Raw genomic sequence first — 26,042 nt, forward strand, 5'->3', positions numbered from 1 at the left:
ACGGACCAGAGCCGCGTGTGTACGAGGTGTACGGAGAGGAGCCGCGTGTGTACGAGGCGTACGGAGCGGAGCCGTGTGTGTACGAGGCGTACGGAGCAGAGCCGCGTGTGTACGAGGTGTATGGAGCAGAGCCGCGTGTGTACGAGGCGTACGGAGCAGAGCCGCGCGTGTACGGAGCGGAGCCGCGTGTGTACGAGGTGTACGGAGCAGAGCCGCGTGTGTACGAGGTGTACGGAGCAGAGCCGCGTGTGTACGAGGTGTACGGAGCGGAGCCGCGTGTGTATGAGGTGTACGGAGCGGAGCCGCGTGTGTACGAGGTGTACGGAGCGGAGCCGCGTGTGTACGGAGCAGAGCCGCATGTGTACGAGGTGTACGGAGCGGAGCCGCGTGTGTACGAGGTGTAGGGAGCAGAGCCGCGTGTGTACGAGGCGTGCGAAGCGGAGCCGCGTGTGTATGAGGTGTACGGAGCGGAGCCGCGTGTGTACGAGGTGTACGGAGCGGAGCCGCGTGTGTACGAGGTGTACGGAGCGGAGCCGCGTGTGTACGAGGTGTACGGAGCGGAGTCGTGTGTGTACGAGGTGTACGGAGCGGAGTCGTGTGTCTACGAGGTGTACGGAGCGGAGTCGTGTGTCTACGAGGTGTACGGAGCGGAGTCGTGTGTCTACGAGGTGTACGGAGCGGAGTCGTGTGTCTACGAGGTGTACGGAGCGGAGTCGTGTGTCTACGAGGTGTACGGAGCGGAGTCGTGTGTCTACGAGGTGTACGGAGCGGAGTCGTGTGTCTACGAGGTGTACGGAGCGGAGTCGTGTGTCTACGAGGTGTACGGAGCGGAGTCGTGTGTCTACGAGGTGTACGGAGCAGAGTCGTGTGTCTACGAGGTGTACGGAGCGGAGTCGTGTGTCTACGAGGTGTACGGAGCAGAGTCGTGTGTCTACGAGGTGTACGGAGCAGAGTCGTGTGTCTACGAGGTGTACGGAGCAGAGTCGTGTGTCTACGAGGTGTACGGAGCGGAGCCGCGTGTGTACGAGGTGTACGGAGCGGAGCCGCGTGTGTACGGAGCAGAGCCGCATGTGTACGAGGTGTACGGAGCGGAGCCGCGTGTGTACGAGGTGTAGGGAGCAGAGCCGCGTGTGTACGAGGCGTGCGAAGCGGAGCCGCGTGTGTATGAGGTGTACGGAGCGGAGCCGTGTGTGTACGAGGTGTACGGAGCGGAACCGCGTGTGTACGAGGTGTACGGAGCAGAGCCGTGTGTGTACGAGGTGTACGGAGCGGAGTCGTGTGTGTACGAGGTGTACGGAGCGGAGTCGTGTTTCTACGAGGTGTACGGAGCGGAGTCGTGTGTCTACGAGGTGTACGGAGCAGAGTCGTGTGTCTACGAGGTGTACGGAGCAGAGTCGTGTGTCTACGAGGTGTACGGAGCAGAGTCGTGTGTCTACGAGGTGTACGGAGCAGAGTCGTGTGTCTACGAGGTGTACGGAGCAGAGTCGTGTGTCTACGAGGTGTACGGAGCAGAGTCGTGTGTCTACGAGGTGTACGGAGCAGAGTCGTGTGTCTACGAGGTGTACGGAGCAGAGTCGTGTGTCTACGAGGTGTACGGAGCGGAGTCGTGTGTCTACGAGGTGTACGGAGCGGAGTCGTGTGTCTACGAGGTGTACGGAGCGGAGTCGTGTGTCTACGAGGTGTACGGAGCGGAGTCGTGTGTCTACGAGGTGTACGGAGCGGAGTCGTGTGTCTACGAGGTGTACGGAGCGGAGTCGTGTGTCTACGAGGTGTACGGAGCGGAGTCGTGTGTGTACGATGTGTACGGAGCGGAGCCGCGTGTGTACGAGGTGTACGGAGCGGAGCCGCGTGTGTACGAGGTGTACGGAGCGGAGCCGCGTGTGTACGGAGCGGAGCCGCGTGTGTACGAGGTGTACGGAGCGGAGCCGCGTGTGTACGAGGTGTACGGAGCGGAGCCGTTGGTGTACGAGGTGTACGGAGCGGAGCCGCGCGTGTACGAGGTGTACGGAGAGGAGCCGCGCATGTAAGAGGTGTATGGAGCGGAGCCGCGCGTGTACGAGGTGTACACAGCAGAGCCGCGTGTGTACAAGGTGTACGGAGCAGAGCCGCTTGTGTACGAAGCGGAGCCATGTGTGTACGAGGTGTACGGAGCGGAGCCGTGTGTGTACGGAGCAGTGTGTGTATGAGGTGTACAGAGCGGAGCCGTGTGTGTACTGAGCAGTGTGTGTATGAGGTGTACAGAGCGGAGCCGTGTGTGTACGGAGCTGTGTGTGTATGAGGTGTACAGAGCGGAGCCGTGTGTGTACGCTGTATACAGCTGTATACCTCCCAGGTTCGGTCGGAGACACCGCAGCTCTTTATCAGACTGTAGAAGAACTGACACTGGACACTCGGTAAAACTGCGCTCGGACGTCTCCTGTTTCTCGCACAGATATTGATAACATAAGATGGAGTCAGACAAACCCTCCTACAAAACCTGATAACAAAGTCATTACTACAGGACTGGATGAGAAAGGGATTTATTCTACAAGAAACGCTGGGGCCACAAATGAGAGAATCCGGGCCCCATGGCTGGATACTCCGGGCCCCCAGCGTGTTAGGACCAGACGGGGTCTTTGTCCCTGGAGCTTCTCTGCTCGGTATAATGAGACTCCGATCTTGTTCTTATAAAGAGGGTTGGAGTAGAATAGAAGCTGCCTGAATATGAGGACCTGATCTCTATGTCCTTGTGTACAGAGCTATGGAGATAGCGCTATTCTCTGTATAATAGATGTGATGTCACTGGAGCCCTAATATTCCTGTACAGGGGCTCTGTAGAGATAATCTTACCCCAGCATTATGGATTGGGAGATGGGAAAAGGGGATTGGGGATATTTTATTGTAATTTCCCTTTATAAAAAAAACTAGAATAAAAAATAACTGGTTAAAAAAAGTGTTTCGTTTTCCCACCATGTTGTCTGTAGGAGGTAAAGAGCCAAGGCTCAAGATGCTTTATCTCCTGAAGTCTACAAAAGAGGGAGGATTGGCAACTCCAAATGTCCTTGTCTATTTTGGGATTGGGAATTAGGAAAAGGGGCAGGAGAACACTTTGGGATTTGTTTTGGGGGGTGGGGGCAAGAGATGCAATATTTGTCCGTATAGTGTAAATATATGAATACAGTTAGATCCAGAAATATTTGGACAGTGAATCTTTGTGATTTCAGCTCTGCAGGCCACTAATCTGGATTTAAAGTGAAACAATAGTGATGAGCAAGCACTAAAATGCTCGTTGCTCGGGTCGAGCAAATTGCAATGCTTTTATGCTGGACCCGAGCAATGAGCCCAATGTAAGCATTTTTCAGGCGGCTCCCTCCGGCGGTCTGCAGGGGGCCTAAAAATTGCCCAAATCGATGGTAACTGTGCTCAAATGACATGGGAACAGCATGGGGAAGACCCCTGGAAGCATTTCTGACTCCCAGGTCACTGCTGTCAACAACGTTGTCAGAGGTATTACACCACTTTTACGGACTCACAATAAAACATACAAAAACGAAACCAAAATGGATTTTCCTGGGAAATATGTTAAGGAACATCCTTTCCAGGGTAAAGACTTGTATATAAGGCAAAATAAATAAGTAAAAACAAAAATACTGCTCCACACCTTGGGCTATGTTCACATGTAGCGTTTTTGATGCGTTTTTGCACTTTTGCATTGCTTTCAACCTTGACATATGCATTCACTGGGAAATGTCATTTTAACATTTTACAACCTTATCTGGCCATGTGCTGTGTGACACATCATCAGACACATCCATACAGTGCTGAAAAGACATGGGTACAGCATGGGGAAGACCCCTAGAAGCATCTCTGACTCCCAGGTCACTGCGTAAAACCATAGTCTTCAGACGTGATCCTATATTACTGCGGTAATAATACAGACATTTTTGGCAACGTGACAAATATTAAACTCCATTTAAAATGGGCAAGGCGCGTACCAAGGGAGGGGGAAGTGGACATGCACGCCAATGCCGTGGGCAACATGAAACTGCCTGCTGAGGGAGCACAACAGGCACCCACATCATGTCGAACTACCTTCCTGTCCCAATTTCTAGGGGGCCGCGTAATACCACTCTTGAAGCTAGAGCAGTGTGAAAAGGTTGTTGGTTGGTGTTAGAAAAACTAACATTTCCTTACTTTAGGTAAGGGTATGGTGAGAATAGAGACGAAAACAATCTTGAATTGTGTGGATAAAACAAAAGCTTATTTAATGTTCATTCAAAAGTGGTTACAAAAATGAAGAAAATATTTCATAGCACATAAAAAGAAGTATCAGGTTAGAAGAGAGAAAGGAAACAATTATAGGTTCTTACGTATCCAGTATGGAAGCATGATCCGTGTTAGAGATACTCGAGGAATGAGTGATCTCCCCCATTCATGTCTGGCTCTGCTTAAATACCATCTCGCCTCATAGACATACATTGGAGAATATTTTTACAGTTTTATAAACCAATATGGTGACTTGCTGATATATTAGTAGCTTCTACCATATTAGAACAAAAGTAGTAACTCGTGACATATGCATTTTGGCTATGTGCACATCACCTCATGTTGGTATATTTTAAGCATATGGCTAATGACCTTTAAGGATCACTAGTTATCTCCAAATAACCCATATTGACAAGAGTCCCATAGGTTTGCCAAACTGAACAGGTTTCTGCCAAGGTCCCAGAATAACTGCACATTCTTTCTCTATATTTGAATCTAAGCATGGTTAGAGCCTAAGCATGTTAAAGCTTATGCATGTATCTTTCTATCATAAGAAATTTATATTTTACAGTCCCCCCGATTATGATTTAAAAAATATCAATCAATCCTAAACTCATTCTCTCACCATTCATATCACATTAATTCTTTATTCTGAAAACCTGGTATCAACACCTGTATTGAATGTCATCTGAGTTTCCAAAATCTTCTAAATTAAAAATAAAAATTCACTCAAAGAGTTATATTTTTTCTTTTTAACATTTCTCTTAAAATATCATCCTCCTTTTTCATTTCTATATCTTTTTGCATATTTTCTTAATTTTACACATGATAAAAATCTGAATAATACACAGCAAGACCAAAATAAATATGATTACGATTGGATTTGTTAATACATTTACTGCTGCCATTTTCGCTGAAGACTGTGACCAACTAGTTACTGATCTTCCTAGATTTTTCCACCAAGATGAGCCTGACATACTTGTCCATTCATGTTCAACATAATTTAAGTTACCTTGTTCATGTCTGAATACAATTTCAGCTTCTCTTAGTTGTTTTGTTAACAAATTTAACAAACCCTTGTCTTTCTTTATCTCATTTGTCCACATATTCCAAGGGGAATTATATATTTGTGACAAACTGAACTGTATTGGAAGGATTTTCAGATTTCTTGTCCTTATTGATGTAATATTAATACTTCCTTCCTTCTTGGAGATAGTTTTCACATTTCCCTCCATACAATATAAGCCTATGGTCAGATTTTCAGCATGTACACAAGATGAGAAGAATGCAGAAACAACTTCTTTTTCGGATATAACTTGAAAACAAATTTTGTTCGAGCTTATTGGAGTCACCAAGTCATGTATCGTGTGCACATTCTCAACTCTGGCATGACATGAGGTATGATTATGGAAACATGAGTTAAAAATAACTTTATCCTGTCCAGGTAGACACATTACCTTACAAACAAAATGTAAGCAGGAAGAAATGTCTAATTGTTTAGTGTTTGTACCATCAAATGCTAAATCTGTGTCCTGTAATAGATAATATAGTAATTGTGTATTACTAACAGGAATTCCCATAACAGTTATAGGAACCATGGTTTCTTCTTTTCCCGATATTGGGATTAGTGATGTTCCTATACAAATGTTCTGTTCACATCCTAACCACTTACTTACCTACAAATCTGTGTGATTTAACGCAAAATTATATTCTGCAGGCAAATTTCTCATTATTCCTAAAGGTGTAATTCCACTTTGCAATGCCTGTGCAATCATTTTCAGATTGGTGGAATATTCAATCTGAACTTCTAGACATGCTCCGGCCACTTGGGATTCCTGTTCACTTTCTATTAGAGCTAAATTAGCATCTTGTAGATGTGACACTGAAGATCCCAACACAGCAGCAGTGTTCAAAACCATCTTTTCAAGGAGTTGATTCAAACTTCTGAATTTTTACCCCTTTACCTCCAATATACCCAATATTTTCCAAATCTGATTTAAGTGTATGAATGTCCATAGTATTAATTAAACTTCCCACTGTTCCTAATCCCCCAAACTACCTTCTAATATCCCCCTCTTACTTCTAACCTGTGTTGAAGTTCTTTTTCCAAACCATTGTTCTATTCCCATCTCCATGTTAATGAGATGTGATTGACATTGGGGATATCTGGAACATATTTTCCAATCAGTCATATTGAAAGTCCATATCATAGTCATAAATACTCCATCTCTCAATAGAGGTTTAGATTGGAATTGATTGAATTGGAAAGGAGTAGATGGTTGAAACCTTGTCTGTGTACATACATTATCTACTGCTGACCAAACATTTACATTTATATCTTTGCATTGTTTGTAATTATTTTTAGTTAAAACGTAACATTGATAAAGTCCAGAATCCTTAGGGGATGGATTATCTAGAGAAAAAACAAAATTCTTATCCAACCATATCACGTTCCTGGATTGACCTCTGTGTATAACATTTGTTGGACCATTTGAAAAAGTTCCCAAAAATAATTTGGGTGGGAGACGAGACAGGTCCAACGGAGCCACATTCATCACTTTGGAGGGATCGATGATAAGCATATGCTCCTCCTCTTGGTTGGAGCACAGGAAGGATCGGGACAAAGCATCGGCTTTAATGTTCTTGTCAGCAGGGCGGTAATGTAGAGTGAAGTTGAAACAGGCGAAGAACAAAGACCATCGAGCCTAATTCGGATTGAGTCTGCGCATTTTGTAGATATGCCAGGTTTTTGTGGTCAGTGTAGATGACCACCGGGTGCAGAGCCCTCTCTAGCAGGTGACGCCACTCCTCCAGTGCCAATTTGATGCCCAGCAGTTCTCGGTCTCCTATGCAGTAGTTGCGCTCGGACGAGGAGAAGAGATTGGAGAAGCCGCAGGTTACCATTCTCCCGGATGGAGACTTCTGGGTGAGCACCGCTCCTGCTCCGGAAGAGGAAGCATCAACCTCCAGAAAGAACTTTGTTGCAATCCGGACGGTGCAGCACTGGGGCAGAAGAGAAGGCTTGTTTTAAAGAGAGGAAGGTCTCCTCCGCTTCGGACGTCCATTCCTTAGGATTTGCTCCCTTATGGGTGAGCGCTGAGATGGGAGCAGTCCGGGAAGAGAAATGTGGGATGAAGAGGCGGTAATAGTTAGCGAAGCCCAGGAATCGCTGAATCGCCTTCAACCCCTCCGGTCGGGGCCACTTTAAGACGGCAGAGACCTTCTCGGGGTCCATCCGTAGACCAGTCTTAGGGGTAATATAGCCCAGGAACGGAAGAGAGGTTTGCTCGAAGAGACATTTCTCAAATTTTGCGTATAAGTGGTTCTGCCTGATCCTAAGCAGAACCTGACGAACATCCCTCCGGTGTGTGGATAGGTCCGGAGAGAAGACCAAGATGTCGTCCAGGTATACCACCACGCATGAGTATAAGAGATCACGAAAGATGTCATTAACTAGCTCTTGGAAGACAGCTGGAGCATTACAGAGACCGAAGGGCATCACACAGTACTCGTAGTGGCCGTCCCGGGTATTGAATGCCGTTTTCCACTCGTCTCCCTTGCGGATCCGAACCAAGTTGTACGCCCCGCGAAGATCGAGCTTGGTGAAGCTCTTCGCGCCTTTAAGGCAATCGAACAGTTCAGAGATGAGCAGCAGGGGATACTTATTTTTGATGGTAATCTGGTTGAGTCCCCTATAATCAATACAGGGACGCAGAGAGCCATCCTATTTCTTTACGAAGAAAAATCCTGCTCCAGCCGGGAAGGTAGATTTCTGGATGAATCCTCTAGCAAGATTTTCTTCGATGTACTCCGACATGGCCCGAGTTTTGGCCAACGACAAGGGGTAGACACGCCCATGGGGTGGAGAGGCGCCGGGTACCAGGTCGATAGGGCAGTCATATGGTCTATGAGGTGGCAGTGTCTCTGCTTCCTTCTTGTCGAAGATTTCTGCATAAGACCAGAAAGGTGACGGTAGACCTGGTACATTAGCCGGGGTAGACGGAGGTAGAGCTGGACGAACCGGAACCAGGCAGGACTCATGGCATTTCTGACCCCAACGAAGCACTTCACCAGATCTCCAATTCAGGACGGGCCCATGTTTCTGAAGCCAGGGCAGACCGAGCAGGAGAGCGTGAGAGAGACTGGACAGCACGTGAAAGGAGATCTTCTCCGAGTGCAGCATTCCCACCTGAAGGATTACAGGCTCTGTGACGAGTAGGATGTTTACTGGAAGAAGTCTCCCGTCCACAGCGGCGACCGACAATGGTTCAGCCACACGTATAGTAGGAATCTGATACTGCTCCACTACCGCCTGTGAGATGAGATTCCCGGCGGATCCAGAATCCAGGAAGTCTGTCTCAAAGAAGCATGTCTTGCCACTGGAAATATACAAACAGATAGAGTCAATGACGGAGAGGTTTTACTCTTGTCTAGGACGACCCCTCGAAGCGGTCCTAGACACTGGAGTTTCCCGGCTTCACCGGACAGGAGCGGATCAGGTGCTCCTTACTACCACAGTAGAAACTGCTCCCCTCGGCTCGGCGTGTCTCTTGGCGGGACTTGACCATCTTGGTCTGGTCAATCTGCATGGGTTCGGGCAAGCATTGCTGGTTGGGAGGCCGGTTTCTGGAAAATGGGAGCAAGACGAGGAAATCTTTTCTCCCGGGTAGTCTCCTTAACTCGTTCCAGGAAACGGATGTCAATCTGGGTAGCTAGTGACAACAGGTCATCCAGGGTGGTAGGAATGTCCCGGTCAGCTAGCTCGTCCTTGATTCGTCTGGAAAGACCCTCCCAGAAGGTGGACACCAGGGCCTCGTCGTTCCAGGCGAGCTCAGAGGCGAGGGTACGGAACTGTATGGCATAGTGACCCACGGTGAGACTCCCTTGGCGGAGACGGAGCAGTGAGGAGGCAGTAGACGTCCTACGTCCAGGCTCATCGAAGATCTTTCGCAAGGCAGTGAGGAAAGCCTGGAAGATCAGACACCAGGGGATCCCCTCTCTCCCATAGAGGGTTTAGCCATGCCAATGCTTCCCCTGTGAGGTGAGACATGATAAACGCCACCTTGGCCCGGTCGGAGGGAAACTGATGCGCCAAAAGTTCAAAGTGCAGTGTGCACTGGTTCAGAAAACCCCGACATAAAACGGAGTCACCCCCGAAATGAGGAGGTGCAGAGAGCCAGGGTCCAGAGCTGGATGCCATGGCACTGGTAGGCTGAGACGCCACCTGAGCGGGTGCCGCTTGGCTTGAAGCGGACACAGGGGGGATGGACAGCGAGTCCAGGCGGGAGTTGACATTCCGCAGGTAGGTCAGGATGGTTTCCTGTTGTGATCTCTGACGAGAAACCTCCTGGTACAGTTCAGCAAGCAAAGGAGCCTGGGGGCCACCGGGTTCCATGGCCTGTGCAAACTGTTACGGATCCGGGTGGTGGAACCTCTGTGCTGCGGTGCAAGCAAGGAGGGGCCAGAGGGGCGTAACTAAATATCAACTCGGACCGACCAAGGTCGCACGGCGGCTCAATCGACTTGGTGAACCAGGGAAGGACCGAGCAGAGGGACCAGGTGCCACTCTAGGACCGACCTTGTTTGAGAGCAGGTGACTCCCACGGGTCAGATGGCAGGGACTGACTGGTACAGCAGATGAGCTTGGCAGGCAGGCTGACGGGTGATCCAGGTAGACGGACTGGCAGACACCACGGGTAGCTGGCAGGTGACATACAGGAGCCTCCAGATAGGTTGGCTGGTAAGCACGGCAGTTAACAGGCAGGTTACAGGCGGGGAAGACCGTAGGCAGACCGTCAGGCTGGAGAGTATACTGGCTGGCGGAGACAGGTAGAGGCTCCTGATTAGCGGACGGGCCAGGCCCATAGACAGACTGGCGGACTGAGCAGCAAGCAGACTGTCGGGCTGGACTAGTGTTTAGGCTGGCTGACTGGACTGATAGTCAGGCTGGTGGACTGGACTGGTAGTCAGGCTGGCGGACTGGACTGGTAGACAGGCTGGTGGACTGGACTGGTAGTCAGGCTGGCGGACTGGACTGGTAGGAGGACCTGAGGGCTGAAGCAAAGTTTAGCACACAAAGCAACAACCTTGCACGGGCACCTCCATTTTGGAGGAGGTGCCCTTTAAATGGGAGGTCTTCCGGCCATCAGCTACTCACTGAGGAAGCGGACAGGACGTCCGTGAAATGCGTATGAATGTAGTTAATTAATAAAAAATATTTCCATTAACCCTCTGATCACCAGATCATCATTTCATATGGAGAAGCTCGGATATCTATACACCTTTCTTCTGCCATATCCACCTGTTAATGTACCGGTTTAAATTTCTTCCAAAAAAGACCATCACCATTTTACCCAGTGATAATTATCACAAGACAAAAAAGCGCTACTCATCACCCGCTATACAGTGGCTCATGTATGTAGCACTCTCCGAGAACATTGTCATTCGGCATGCTTTGAGAGGTGGTGAAAAACAAGTCGGGAAATATTTTCTAGATGGGTACGCCTATGTTAACAAACAACACGTATCATTTGAATTTCAGGGGTGTTTTTACCACGGCTGCCCCATGTGTTATAATGAAAATGACACAAATAAGGTAACAAATACTTCCTATGGGCAGTTATATTCTGCATTTTTCGCTAAAAAGCGTTACTTACAGTGCTGCGGGTACACAGTAAGAGTGATGTGGGAGCATACTGTAATGAAATGGTTGAAAAAGATTCTAACCTTCAAACATTTCTTCTCCAAATGGAATTCCCAACACCTTTAGACCCACGAGATGCTCTTTATGGCGGCCGAACCAACGCCACTAAACTCTATCACCGCTTGGAGAATGGAGAGACATTGCATTACTACGATTTCACCAGACTGTATCCCTTTGTAAACAAAACTAAAACAGACTCTGTAGGCCACCCAGATATCATCTATGACAATTTCGGCTTCATTAAAAAATACTTTGGTATTGCTAAAGTCAAGGTCTACCCGCCAAGAAATTTGTTTTTCCCTGTGCTGCCTGTAAAACTCAACAAAAAATTAATGTTTCCCCTTTGCTACACATGCGCTGTAAGTTCACAGACCGAGGTTTGCACTCATAGTGATGAAGAACGCGCCCTGACCGGTACATGGTGCACTATAGAACTTGAGATGGCTGTAGAAAAGGGGTACAGGATTGCCCACATCTATGAAATATGGCATTTTCCTAACACAACTGATGATCTGTTTGCTCTCTACATTAAATTACATCTTTGTGATAAGCAGGAAGCCTCAGGTTATCCTAGCTGGTGCACTGATGAAGTCAAGAAAAAGCAGTACATTGACGCCTTTCTTGAAAAAGAAGGTGTACAATTGCGGCCTGAAATTATAGGTGTGAATCCGGCTAAGAGACAGATCTCTAAACTTTTCTTAAATCCTTTATGGGGAAAGTTTGGTCAGCGATCTAATTTATCATGTACCAGCATTGTTAGTGACCCCGATGAGCTTTTTAAGTATGTGTTTCTACCTTACTATGACATTTCAATGTTACATTTCATTGATGATGAAACTGCGACCATTAACTGGAAATATGCAAAAGGCCATCACACCGTCAACAAAAACACAAACATTTTTATAGCGTGTTTTACAACCGCGTATGCCCGGCTAGAGCTCTATTCTCTGCTGGACCAGCTGCAGGAGAGGTGTCTTTATAACGACACAGATTCAGTTATTTTTGTTCAGAGAGAAGGTGAGTGGCAGCCGACTTTAGGCGATTACCTGGGGGAACTGACCAGTGAGATACTCAATGACATTCACATCACAGAGTTTGTATCTGCGGGTCCCAAAACTTACGGATACAAACTCAACACTAGTAAAACAGTCTTAAAAGTTAAGGGCATAACACTAAATGTCGGTAACACTCAATCTATTAATTTAAGCAGTCTGAAAGATTTAATTCTGGACTACCCGCATAATTCTGACACAGAAACACAGAAGCGTATTGTCGTAGAACAGCCCGGAATTGTGAGAAATAAAAAGTACTGGGACATTGAAACAAGACCATTGCGCAAAACACAAGAGTGCGTTTACACAAAGCGGCGTCTATTAGACGATTTCACAACCCTGCCATTTGGCTATTAGTTGGGGATTGTGATGGATACGCGGCTACAACACCCATTCTCCTGTATTCTAGCAGGCCCGTCTAATTCTGGAAAGAGCCATTTTGTAAAACAGCTGTTACATAATATTGAAACTCATTTTTCTCACAAACCCGATAATATTGTTTGGTTTTATTTGTGCTGGCAAAAACTATAAGATGAAATCTCTCTCTCTTTTCCCAACATCAGATTTGTAGAGGGTCTGCCGCATACATTCGTAGATGATGGTTTATTCCCTCCTGACAAGGTAAATTTGACTATTGTTGATGATCTCATGGAGAGCGCTAGCGAAAACTGCGAGATAGAAAAAGCATTTACCAAGTACGTTCACCACTGAAATCTCAGCATTTTCTACCGGATACAAAACATATTTTGTCAGGGTAAGAAAAACCGCACAATAACTTTAAACACAAAGTACATGGTGCTTTTTAATAATAATAATAATAATAATAATAATAATAATTATAATAATAATTTTTATTTATATAGCGCCAACATATTCCGCAGCGCTTCACAATTAAGCGGGGACATGTACAGACGATAAATTCAATACAAGGTGAGACAGTTAAAACAGTTAAATCAGGAGTGAGGTCCCTGCTCGCAAGCTTACAATACAAGGAAAAGGGGGGACACAATAGGTGAAAAGTGCTTGTTCTTTCAGATCTGGCAATTATAGTAAATCGGGCTTTTCAGATATAGCTGCATGATCCGGTCATCAACCCATATGTTTAAGTGCAATAATCAAGTATCGAGTGCAGTTATCGTGTGCATGGAGGGTGAAGAGACAGAAACAGTAGGGAGCAGATTCTGAATAGTATTTAGGAGGGAACAGGGGAAGTTAATTTACTGGGTATTTGAGGTGGTAGGCCTGTTTAAAGAGATGGGTTTTTAAAGCGTGCTTGAAGATATGGGGGCTAGGCATCAATCGGATCATCTGGGGTAGAGCATTCCAGAGAATTGGCGCAGCACGAGAGAAGTCTTGGAGACAGAGGTGCGAGGTTCAGATTATGGAGGATGTTAGTCTTAGGTCGTTTGTGGAACGGAGGGCACGTGTAGGACGATAGACTGAGATGAGAAAGGAGATATAAGGTGGTGCAGAACTGTGGAGAGCTTTGTGGGTGAGAGCAATGAGTTTATATTGGATCCTGTAGCGAATGGGTAACCAGTGTAATGACTGGCACAAGGTGGAGGCATCGGTGAAGCGGCTGGACAGAAATATGACCCTGGCTGCCGCATTCAGAACGGATTGGAGAGGGGAAATTTTGGTAAGAGAGAGACCGATCAGAAGAGAGTTGCAGTAGTCCAGACGAGAGTGAATATGAGCGACAGTCAGAGTTTTAGCAGTTTCAAAGGTGAGAAAAGATCGGATTCTGGAGATAATTTAAAGATGCAGGTGACAAGAGCAAGTGAGTGATCGGATATAGGAAGTAAAGGAAAGGTTAGTGTCGAATATGACCCCAAGGCAGCGGGCATGCTGCTTGGGAGTTATGGTTGAACCCTCCAAGGTAATTTCGATGTTAGGTTAGTAGAGGGGGGAAACACAAGAAGTTCAGTTTTGGAGAGATTCAGTTTAAGATAGAGGGAGGACATGATGTTAGAGACAGCAGACAAACAATCCTTGGTATTTTGTATTAGGGTAGGGGTGATGTCAGGGGAAGAAGTGTATAATTGGGTGTCGTGAGCATAGAGATGATACTGGAACCCAAATCTGCTGATAGTTTGTCCAATAGGGGCAGTGTATAGAGAGAAGAGAAGGGGGCCTAGAACTGAGCCCTGCGGAACTCCGATAGTAAGGGGACGAGGAGAGGAAGAGGAGCCAGCAAAAGATACAGTGAAGGAGCGGTCAGAGAGGTAGGAGGAGAACCAAGAGAGAACGGTTTCCTTGAGGCCTATAGAGCGGAGCATAGTGAGGAGGAGCTGGTGATCCACAGTGTCAAATGCTGCAGAGAGATCCAGGAGAACCAGCAGGGAGCAGTGACCTTTGGATTTAGCTGTTAGTAGATCATTAGAGACTTTAGTGAGGGCAGTTTCAGTGGAGTGTAAAGAGCAGAAACCAGATTGTAGAGGGTCGAGGAGAGATTTATCTGAGAGATAGCGGATTAGACGGGAGTAGACCAAGCGTTCCAGGAATTTAGAGATAAAAGGAAGATTAAAGACAAGTCTGTAGTTAGCAGTGCAGTTCTGGTCCAGGGATGTTTTTTTCAATAAAGGGGTTATGATGGCATGTTTAAATGAGGAGGGAAAGATACCTGAAGAAAGAGTTAAATATTTTAGTCAGGTGAGCGGTGACCACCGGTGAGAGAGACTGCAGGAGATGTGAAGGAATGGGGTCACTGTTGCAGGTTGTAGGCCGAGAAAAATCGAGGAGCTTGGCAACTTCTTCTTCTGTAACAGGCTCAAAGATGGCAAGTGAGCTTGAAGTGCGGCAGGGAAGGGGATCCAGGCGCTGAGGAGATTGAGCTGAGATGTCCTGATGGATGTGGTTGATTTTTTCAAGGAAAAAAGTGGCCAGATCCTCATTGCTGAGGTTGGTGATGGGGGCCTGTGCTTGAGGTTTCAGGAGGGAGTTTAAGGTTTCGAAAAGTCGTTTTGGATTGTTGGACATTGAAGTGATGAGGGTGGTGAAGTAGGATTGTTTGGCCAGATGAAGGGCAGAGTTATAGGTTTTGAGCATGAATTTATAGTGGATGAAATCCTCTGCTAAAAGAGATTTTCTCCACTGCCGCTCAGCACACCTTGAGCAACGTTGAAGAAAACATGTTCGCATTGTGTGCCAGGGCTGCCGTTGTCTGTGTTGGGTCTTTCTGCATGTAGAATGTGCTGCTTCATCTAGGGCACTCTTCAGTGTATTATTGTAGTGTGACAATGCTAAGTCTGGACAGGAGAAGAAGGAGATGGGGGCTAAAGATGTGTGGAGATTGTCCATAAGCTGCTGGGTATTAATGATACGTGTATTCCTATAAGTGTGGTAAGTGGGGGTGTCCCGGGCGAGGAGACAATTCTTGACAGAGAAGGAAAGAAGGTTGTAGTCCGAGAGCGTGAGAGGGGAGTTGGTAAAGTCATCCAGCGAGCAGAGACTAGAAAAAAACAGGTCCAGAGTATTCCCGTCTTCATGGGTAGGAGCATTAAGTAAACTGTGAGAGACGGAATGAAGAGGTTAGAGAAAGTAGATGAGAGGCAGATTGGGAGAGGGGATCATCGATGGAGATGTTAAAGTCGCCCATGATGAGGGTGGGGATGTCACAGGATAGAAAGTGAGGAAGCCAGGTGGCAAAGTGATCCAAGAACTAGCGGGAGGAGCCTGGAGGGTGATACACGACCGCCACTCGCAGGGAGAAGTGTTTAAAGAGTCTGATGGTGTGCACTTCAAAGAAGGAAACATGAGTGAGGGAAACGAGGGGATGACCTGGGAAGCACATTGTGAGGAAAGGAGCAAACCAACACCTCCACCCTGTCTGTTGCCAAGTCTGGCGGTGTGTGAAAATTTCAGCCCACCAAACGAGAGAGTAGCAGCAGCGGTGGTGGCTGGCTGATGAATCCAGGTTTCTGTGATAGCCAGAAGGTTAAGGGAATTAGAGAGGAAAAAATCGTGAACGTAAGTTAGTTTGTTACACACAGACCGTGCGTTCCAGAGAGCACAATGGAAAGCGATAGGAGACGGCATGCTCTGAACGTTAATAAGATTAGCAGGGTTTCTATATGCAGCTGGAGGAGAGTAATGTATGCTAGTGGACGGGGCCCAGGGTTGGGGGAGATGTCGCCTGCGACTAGTAAAAGGAGAAAAAAGAGAAAGAGCAGGTGGTGCAATGATTTGCATGAACGTTTTGAGTGCCGTATGGAGGTAGTGGATGGTTTGGAGTGGGTGACAAATGTCAGTAGAGCCTCAGAGTTATACATGGGAGAGGGGAGAAGGGAGGGGTGAATATAGAGAGAGTGTACAGAATGTGTTAAAGGGCGGGTGAGTTGTGAGGAAGCAGAAGTGAAAACAAATAAAAAGCATATTGATAAGACTAATGCATAATGCAGTATGACTGACCGAGAAGCATGTGTTAGGCGTTGGGCGTGTGCTGGATTCGAAATGGGTCCAGAAACTTCTGTGGTCTCCCATTCTGGTCCAGCCAGGGCTGATGCTGCTCAGCATCATCATCAGTTCCAACGCCTAGCTGGTCCATGAGACGTATAGGTTGTCTCTTGGGTTTCTGTGCCTAGCAACATGAAGCATCGGTTGCGAAGGGAGACAGGGCTACGGCAGCCTAAGTCCAAGATATACCGCACTGAGCATGCCTGTGACTTGGCAGACCGTGATTGGTGGTTTGGAGGCCAGCTGATCCGGTGACCTGGCACCGCCTGATTGGTCGCGGGTGACGTCACCAATGGTGCGATGGTGGGCAGGGCTTAGTCTTTAAAGAGCCCGCCAACAAACATGGCGGCGCGCTCTGATCTTTTGAGCAAGTGATGGTGTTGTGTGGACGCTTGGGCGTTTGAGCTCCACGTGTGCTATAGTTGAAATAGGCAGCTTTAGTGGAAATAGGCAGGTAGCTTCGCCTGACAGTCTGGCTCTGACAAGGGGGTCGCCATACACCCCGAGCAGTCTGCAGACGCCATATTCCCGGTACCGCCTGTGAGCCACGTGGAGTGGTTCTCCTCAGTCCGGTAGCACGTCGGCTGAGAGCACGTATACCCGCTGTGAGTCACACACGCATCCTAGCGCCAACTGTGTAGTCCCTGTGAGCTTAACAGGGCTACAGCTACTCCCCCGGTCGCACATCCCCCGTGCAGTTAACGGAACCGTTCCAGTGTGCAGCAACACGGAAGGGTTTAATATTCAAGTTGGTTGTTTTCCTTCTCACCCGGAAGGTGTTCGGCCGCAGTCCACCAGGCTGCATTGCGGACCCCGGGGTCGGTTGCGTTCCATTATAATAAAGTTGTTTGCAACCGTCCCCCTAACAGCATGTTTGTATGAATGTCTTATGCACCTTACCTGTCTCCTGCCCTGTCCAACTGCCATTGTATAACTGCACTTTTAACTATTGCACTTAAAATCTATTGCACGCATGACCCCGCACATGTGCTATCCCGAGCCAGAGCTGAATATATATGAAATGAAATGTCTGCTAGAGTCCAGCACCAGTTGGTCATACTGAGTAATTAGACAATTAGCACAAGGCCAGAGCAGGCAATGCTATGTAAGATAAACACAGAGGCCATAAAACAGTGAAATAGAAGGCTTTGAACTCTTTAAAATAGAAACTAGAAAACAAAAAAAAAATACACAGGAACAAGGAATTAAATACCATGGAAAAATCTTGCTAAAGAATATGACTCTGTTCACATTTATCAGACAGCACACAAACGGATGGATGAATTAAATACCATGGAAAAATCTTAAAATCCACTAGATAAATTACAAATGTTAACTCTAGCCCGCCAGATGTATCCCGGAAAAACACGTTTTTTCTTAGAAGCTTTTGAGGACGCCACGAGGGAACCTTATGGGTATTTGCTGTTAGACTTGAGAGTTAATACCCCTGAGGATCTTCGCTTAAGGATGGGGATGTTTCCACCAGCATTGCCCGCTGTCTATGTTCAAAAGAAAAATAGTTCTAAAAAGTGAATTTTACATGGAATCAGGCATTCTATGCTGTGTACTCAGTGTTGTAAAGATGTCTGAGATGCTCCGTCATAACTGGGCTCCCCTAAAAACGCTGATGAAGACAACCCCTGCTGTCAGAAAATCTATTTTGCGCAATGCAAGCAGAGATTTAATTACAGCCATAGGCGAAATTGCTTTAAACATTTTAAAAGGCCGAATACCCCTGAAAGAGCAACAAAAAAAATATACTAAAGAAGTGGTGCAAAGCTATAAGAACCCTGAGTGATAGATCGCAGCCCATAAAGGAAAAGAAACAACTACTAAAGCAGACTGGTGGGTTTATAGGTCCTCTGTTAGGTTTTGCAATACCGATAATAATAGGTCTGCTCACAGGCAAATAATGGGGCATACAGAGAAAATTTATCTAGTCCCCAAACAGGATCTAGTCAAACTAAGACCCCCTAATACAGATAACATATGAGAGAGTGTTATTCGTGGCCTTGATGATGAAATTAGCGCGGTTTTACAATGTCGTGACATACCCGATGATGTGAAAATTAAAATGTATAGTTCGTGCTACAGCGATACTTGGTACATGCAAGGCACAGTTCATAAGAAGTAACAACTTTAAATCTCGTTAGCACTCCTGAATCTGATCAGCAACAATTGCCAAATACAGGCCCTGATAAAAATCAAGAGGTCACTGAAATTGTAAGCCATGTAAACCAACGATATAAAAAGAATGCTGAATTTTTACTAAACAGGCTACTGCAGAATAAAAATGTTACATTCTGGAATGATAAAAGTGAATTTATTTTCAAAGGAACTGTAATACCAGGATCTAACTTGCTGGATTTGGTACGTAGTACAACACAGAGCCATGCCCTGACCAGCAGGAATTTGCCTCGGGGTTGGGATTCATTTATGCAGGCAATGGCCGAGCTAAATATTTCATCTACAGTTGTGGGCAATCCCGCTACTAGACAGCTTTTAGATGGATTAAAAATCTCCATCAGTGAAGGTAGCGATGTATCTACACCCCGGACGCTATCCACACCAACCCTCACAATTCAATCTTTACACTCTCCATCATTAGGTATCACACAAGGAACTTTGCTGCCTAAAAAAAGGTCTCTACCAATACTACAATCCATGTGGCTCACGATGTAAGTGATGTATTGGATAAATGATCTGACTGAATTGTAACACTCTATATTAATCTACAAGAAATGTAATGATGTATTATTATTATTATTATTACATGCAATTTGGTACATGTGAATCTAATACTTTTTATATTATTTTGTAAGAATTGTAATGATGTATATTAATTGTACTTGTGATACTTTTTATACTATTCTGTAAGGATTTTTATATTATTGAAATGTCTTTGAGATGTATTTATTTTTAGAACAATAAAATCTTTTAAGGCTAAGTGCCCATGTAGCGTTTTTCAAGCGTATATGCTGCGGAATTTCCGCAGCATAAACGCTTGTTAAACGCTAGGTAATCCGCCTCCCATGGTCCCCAAGGGGATTCCGCAAGTTCTATGCCCATGCTGCGGATTTTTCCGCAGCATTTATGCTGCGCTCAAAAATCCGCAGCATGTCCATTAGTTTTGCGGAAGCGCGGTGTAATCGCCGCCATTGACTTGCATTGAGACGCACATAATCCGTGTCAGTACATTTGTACTCACGGATTATATGCGTTTCAATGTGCGGACGGTACCCAGTTCTGGAGGAGAGGAGACTCTCATCCAGACCTGGGTACCATTGTACCTGTAAAAAAAAAAATAAAATAAAAAATAAAGTTTATATTCACCTTCCGACGGCCCCCGGACTCCTTCCCTTTGCTTGCGGGCAGGACTGTAGGACCTGCGGTGACGTCACAGTCATGTGACCGCAGGCCCTTCAGTGCAGTGTCCCGTGATCAGCTGGCAGACAGGAGCGAGCGCAGCAACACACGCCGGGCCATCAGAGGGTAAGTATAGGTTTATTTTTTTATTTTTAAACATTCTTACGGTCACACTATATAAATCCATGCTGGTTGCATGGATTTATATAGTGTGACCTAGTTGTCAAGCACTTTCCAAGTGATGCTAAAATCACCTGGAAAGCGCTTGTCAATCCGCATGCGGAAACGCATGTGAAAACGCTTCAAATCCGCATGTATTTGGCAGGAAAAACGCATGCACAATCTGCATGCGTTTTTTCTGCCAGGGAGATGCAGAAATGATGCAGAAATTTTCTGCTTCATTTCTGCATCGTGGGCACATAGCCTAATACTTTTACTGTGTCTTTGCTTTTTACATCCGTATAAAACACACACTTTATATACTTGGGGGTAGTTGTAACTTGGCCATATAGATAATATGCCCAAGCAATAAGATCCACACTATCAAATAAACAGTATGGGGATATAAAACTGATATAAAATGAGAATCTTCATCACTGAGATGTGATCAGTGCTTGGTGATTAGCAGTGTTGGTTTTTACAAACGTATAAAATATATGACCTAAGAATTACACTATCAAATTAGAGTAAATACTCTGATAGCAACATCAAACTCATATAAGTCATAGAAAATGCTGAACAAGATACAACACAGGGCCTGATAGGGGAGGAGGGGTGTGGCTACACACTTTGATACACTTTGATAGGGGGCGGCTCCGCTCCGTACACCTCGTACATGCGCGGCTCCGCTCCGTACGCCTCGTACACGCGCGGCTCCGCTCCGTACGCCTCGTACACGCGTGGCTCCGCTCCGTACGCCTCGTACACACGCGGCTCCGCTCCGTACACCTCGTACATGCGCGGCTCCGCTCCGTACGCCTCGTACACGCGCGGCTCCGCTCCGTACGCCTCGTACACGCGTGGCTCCGCTCCGTACGCCTCGTACACGCGCGGCTCCGCTCCGTACGCCTCGTACACGCGCGGCTCTGCTCCGTACGCCTCGTACACGCGCGGCTCCGCTCCGTGCGCCTCGTACACGTGCGGCTCCGCTCCGTACGCCTCGTACACACGCGGCTCTGCTCCGTACGCCTCGTACACACACGGCTCTGCTACATCCCCCCCTGTAAACCCCTCCTGACCCCACACATAAACTTCAGCTCATCCAGCACCATGACAACCAGCACAGCAGAGTCCTGCATCCACTGAGGCCCCTGATCATGTGACCCCTGACTCCTCCCATCCTGTGACCTCATCACAGCTCCTGTGTGCACAGAGCAGCCATATATGTGGTGGCGGCTCTGCAGGTGGAGGTATGTAGAGATCCCCCATTACTGGGCGCAGGGGGCATTAACCCCTTCAGCACGGAGACTCTTTTGGGGTCTTGTGTTGCCCCTTTATAAGAATCCTAAGGTTTTTGTTCTGTTTCCTGTAATAGATACATACGACCCAACTATGGAGACAGGAAGGGAGGAAATGTATTGTTCTCATAGTACAGGGCCCCTTTCTTGCCCCACGTAGTGTAATGTTCCCATAGTACCGCCATCCCCCCACACAGTATAATCAGAGGCATAACTAGTGTGCCGTTACGAGATTTCGACCACCCCCCATCCTGATATATACAGTGGGTACAGAAAGTATTCAGACCCCTTTAAAAATTTTCACTCTTTATTTCATTGCAGCCATTTGGTAAGTTCTAAAAAGTTCATTTTTTTCTCATTAAAGTACACTCTGCACCCCATCTTGACTGAAAAAAAAACTAAAACGTAGAAATTTTTGCAAATTTATTAAAAAATAAAAACTGAAATATCACATGGTCATAAGTATTCAGACCCTTTGCTCGGACACTCATATTTAAGTCACATGCTGTCCATTTCCTTCTGACCCTCCTTGAGATGGTTCTGCTCCTTCATTGGGTCCAGCTGTGTTTAATTAAACTGATAGGACTTGATTTGGAAAGGCACACACCTGTCTATATAAGACCTCGCAGCTCACAGTGCACGTCAGACCAAATGAGAATCATGAGCTCAAAGGAACTGCCCAAGGAGCTCAGAGACAGAATTGTGGCAAGGCACAGATCTGGCCAAGGTTACAAAAGAATTTCTGCATTACTCAAGGTTCCTAAGAGCACAGTGGCCTCATAATCCTTAAATGGAAGACGTTTGGGACCACCAGAAGTCTTCCTAGACCTGGCCATCCAGCCAAACTGAGCAATCGTGGGAGAAGAGCCTTGGTGAGAGAGGTAAAGAAGAACCCCCAAATCACTGTGGCTGAGCTCCAGAGATGCAGTAGGGAGATGGGAGAAAGTTCCACAAAGTCAACTATCACTGCAGCCCTCCACCAGTCGGGCCTTTATGGCACAGTGGCCCGACGGAAGCCTCTCCTCAGTGCAAGACATATGAAAGCCCGCATAGAGTTTGCTCAAAACACATGAAGTTCTCCCAGACTATGAGATGAAGATAGAACTTTTTGGTGATAATTCTAAGCGGTATGTGTGGAGAAAACCAGGCACTGCTCATCACCTGCCCAATACAATCCCAACAGTGAAACATGGTGGTGGCAGCATCATGCTATGGGGGTGTTTATCAGCTGCAGGGACAGGACGACTGGTTGCAATTGAAAGAAACATGAATGCGGCCAAGCACAGAGATATCCTGGATGAAAACCTCTTCTAGAGTGCTCTGGACCTCAGACTTGGCTGAAGGTTCACCGTCCAACAAGACAATGACCCCAAGCACACAGCTAAAATAACAAAGGAGTGGCTTCAGAACAACTCTGTGACCATTCTTAACTGGCCCAGCCAGAGCCCTGACCTAAACCCAATTGAGCATCTCTGGAGAGACCTGAAAATGGCTGTCCACCAACGTTCACCATCCAACCTGGAGACGTTCTGCAAGGAAGAATGGCAGAGGATCCCCAAGTCCAGGTGTGAAAAACTTGTTGCATCATTCCCAAGAAGACTCAAGGCTGTACTAGCTCAAAAGGGTGCTTCTACTCAATACTGAGCAAAGGGTCTGAATACTTATGACCATGTGATATTTCAGTTTTACTTTTTTAATAAATTTGCAAAAATTTCTACACTTCTGGTTTTTTTTCAGTCAAGATGAGGTGCAGAGTGTACTTTAACCCTTTAAAAGCCCAGGGCGTACTAATACGTACCTGCACCCTGGGCTTTAAGAGCCAGGTATGTATTAGTACGTCCTGTGGATTTCGCCCGCACACAGGCTGTGCAGGCGTGATCGCCGCTGGGTGTCAGCTGATTGTCACAGCTGACACCCGGTGCTATGTGCTGGGAGCTCCTGGCACATTAACCCCCGCAATGCTGCGATCAAAGTCGATCGCAGCATTGTGGGGGCAAGGGGAGGTGATCGCCCATACTCACCTCTCCTGCCGGCATCCAACGTTTTCTGCCGTGGCTTCCAGGATGTTGCTATGACGACCCGATGCTCAGGAGAAATTGCACAACAAATTTTGGGGCCCATTTTTTCCTGTTGCCCCTGCGAAAATAAAAAAAAATTGGGTCTAAAGTAACATTTTTGTGAAAAAAGTTAAATGTTAATTTTTTTTTTCCACATTCCAAAAATTCCTGTGAAGCACCTGAAGAGTTAATAAACTTCTTTTGAATGTGGTTTTGAGCACCTTGAGGGGTGCAGTTTTTAGAATGGGGTCACTTTGGGTATTTTTTGTCATAAAGACCCCTCAAAGTGACTTCAAATGTGTTGTGGTCCCTAAAAAAATGGTTTTGTAAATTTTGTTGGAAAAATGAGAAATCGCTGGTCAACTTTTAACCCTTATAACTCCCTAATTAAAAAAAAATTTTGGTTCCAAAATTGTGCTGATGTAAAGTAGACATGTGGAAAATGTTATTTATTAACTATTTTGTGTGACATATATCTCTGATTTAAGGGCATAAAAATTCAAATTTTGAAAATTGAAAAATTTTCACCAAATTTCTTTTTTTTTTCACAAATAAACGCAAGTGATATCGAAGAAATTTTACCACAATCATGAAGCACAATATGTCACGAAAAAACAGTCTCAGAATCAGAGTGATCCGTTGAAGCGTTCCAGAGTTATTACATCATAAATTGACAGTGGTCAGAATTGTAAAAATTGGGCTGGTCATTAACGTGCAAACCACCCTCGGGGGTAAAGGGGTTAATGAGAAAAAAAATGAACTTTTTAGAATTTACCAAATGGCTGCAATGAAACAAAGAGTGAAAAATTTAAAGGGGTCTGAATACTTTCCGTACCCACTGTATATGTATGTCCCTTATCCTTGACCCCAACCTGGTATATGTCCCCTGTTCTGCCTCTGTTCTTTGGTGTATAGAAAAAAATAAACTATTACTCTCACCAGGGGCAAACATAGAAGTGATGGGGCCCCATAACAGAAGTATAATGCACTCCCCATAATCCTCCATACAGTATAATGCACAGCCTATAGTCATCCATGTAGTATAATGCACAGCCAATAGTCATCCATGTAGTGTAATGCACAGCCCATAGTCCGTACATGTAGTATAATGCACAGCCCATAGTCCATACATGTAGTATAATGCACAGCCCATAGTCATACATGTAGTATAATGCACAGCCCATAGTCCATACATGTAGTATAATGCACAGCCCATATTCCATACATGTAGTATAATGCACAGCCCATGGTCCGTACAATAGTATAATGCACAGCCCATAGTCCGTACATGTAGTATAATGCACAGCCCATAGTCCGTACATGTAGTATAATGCACAGCCCATAGTCATACATGTAGTATAATGCACAGCCCATAGTCCGTACATGTAGTATAATGCACAGCCCATGGTCCGTACATGTAGTATAATGCACAGCCCATAGTCCATACATGTGGTATAATGCACAGCCCATACATGTAGTATAATGCACCGCCCATAGTCATCCATGTAGTATAATGCACAGCCCATAGTCCATACATAGTAGTATAATGCACAGCCCATAGTCCGTACATGTAGTATAATGCACAGCCCATAGTCATACATGTAGTATAATGCACAGTCCATAGTCATACATAGTAGTATAATGCACAGCCCATAGTCATACATAGTAGTATAATGCACAGCCCATAGTCATACATAGTAGTATAATGCACAGCCCATAGTCATACATAGTAGTATAATGCACAGCCCACAGTCATCCATGTAGCATAATGCACAGCCCATGGTCATCCATGTAGTATAATGCACAGCACATAGTCATCCATGTAGTATAATGCACAGCCCATAGTCCGTACATGTAGTATAATGCATAGCCCATACTCTTACATGTAGTATAATGCACAGCCCACAGTCATCCATGTAGTATAATGCACAGCCCATAGTCATACATAGTAGTATAATGCACAGCCCATAGTCATACATGTAGTATAATGCACAGCCCACTCTCTTACATGTAGTATAATGCACAGCCCACAGTCATCCATGTAGTATAATGCACAGCCCACAGTCATCCATGTAGTATAATGCACAGCCCATAGTCATCCATGTAGTATAATGCACGGCACATAGTCATCCATGTAGTATAATGCACAGCCCACAGTCATCCATGTAGTATAATGCACAGCCCACAGTCATCCATGTAGTATAATGCACAGCCCACAGTCATCCATGTAGTATAATGCACAGCCCATAGTCATCCATGTAGTATAATGCACAGCCCACAGTCATCCATGTAGTATAATGCACAGCCCACAGTCATCCATGTAGTATAATGCACAGCCCACAGTCATCCATGTAGTATAATGCACAGCCCACAGTCATCCATGTAGTATAATGCACAGCCCATAGTTATCCATGTAGTATAATGCACAGCCCACAGTCATCCATGTAGTATAATGCACAGCCCACAGTCATCCATGTAGTATAATGCACAGCCCATAGTCATCCATGTAGTATAATGCACAGCCCATAGTTATCCATGTAGTATAATGCACAGCCCATAGTTCGTACATGTAGTATAATGCACAGCCCATAGTCATCCATGTAGTATAATGCACAGCCCACAGTCATCCATGTAGTATAATGCACAGCCGATAGTCATCCATGTAGTATAATGCACAGCCCATAGTCATCCCTGTAGTATAATGCAC

At 46.0% G+C, this 26,042-nt stretch overlaps 1 protein-coding gene across 1 annotated transcript in view; it reads left to right on the forward strand.

Annotated features, from left to right (window-relative positions):
* Nucleotides 1-21,148: 21,148 nt before the first annotated feature.
* Nucleotides 21,149-26,042, forward strand: part of LOC141270865 (uncharacterized) — a 32,417-nt gene continuing 27,523 nt past the window's right edge. The window contains exon 1 of the mRNA XM_073680960.1: nucleotides 21,149-21,230. The gene's annotated coding sequence lies outside the window, so the exon portion shown is untranslated. The remainder of the gene's footprint in view (nucleotides 21,231-26,042) is intronic.

The sequence above is a fragment of the Phyllobates terribilis genome, unplaced genomic scaffold (genome assembly GCF_046119375.1).
Source record: "Phyllobates terribilis strain yellow unplaced genomic scaffold, ASM4611937v1 Scaffold_5__5_contigs__length_657084704, whole genome shotgun sequence".
Lineage (NCBI taxonomy): Eukaryota > Metazoa > Chordata > Amphibia > Anura > Dendrobatidae > Phyllobates > Phyllobates terribilis.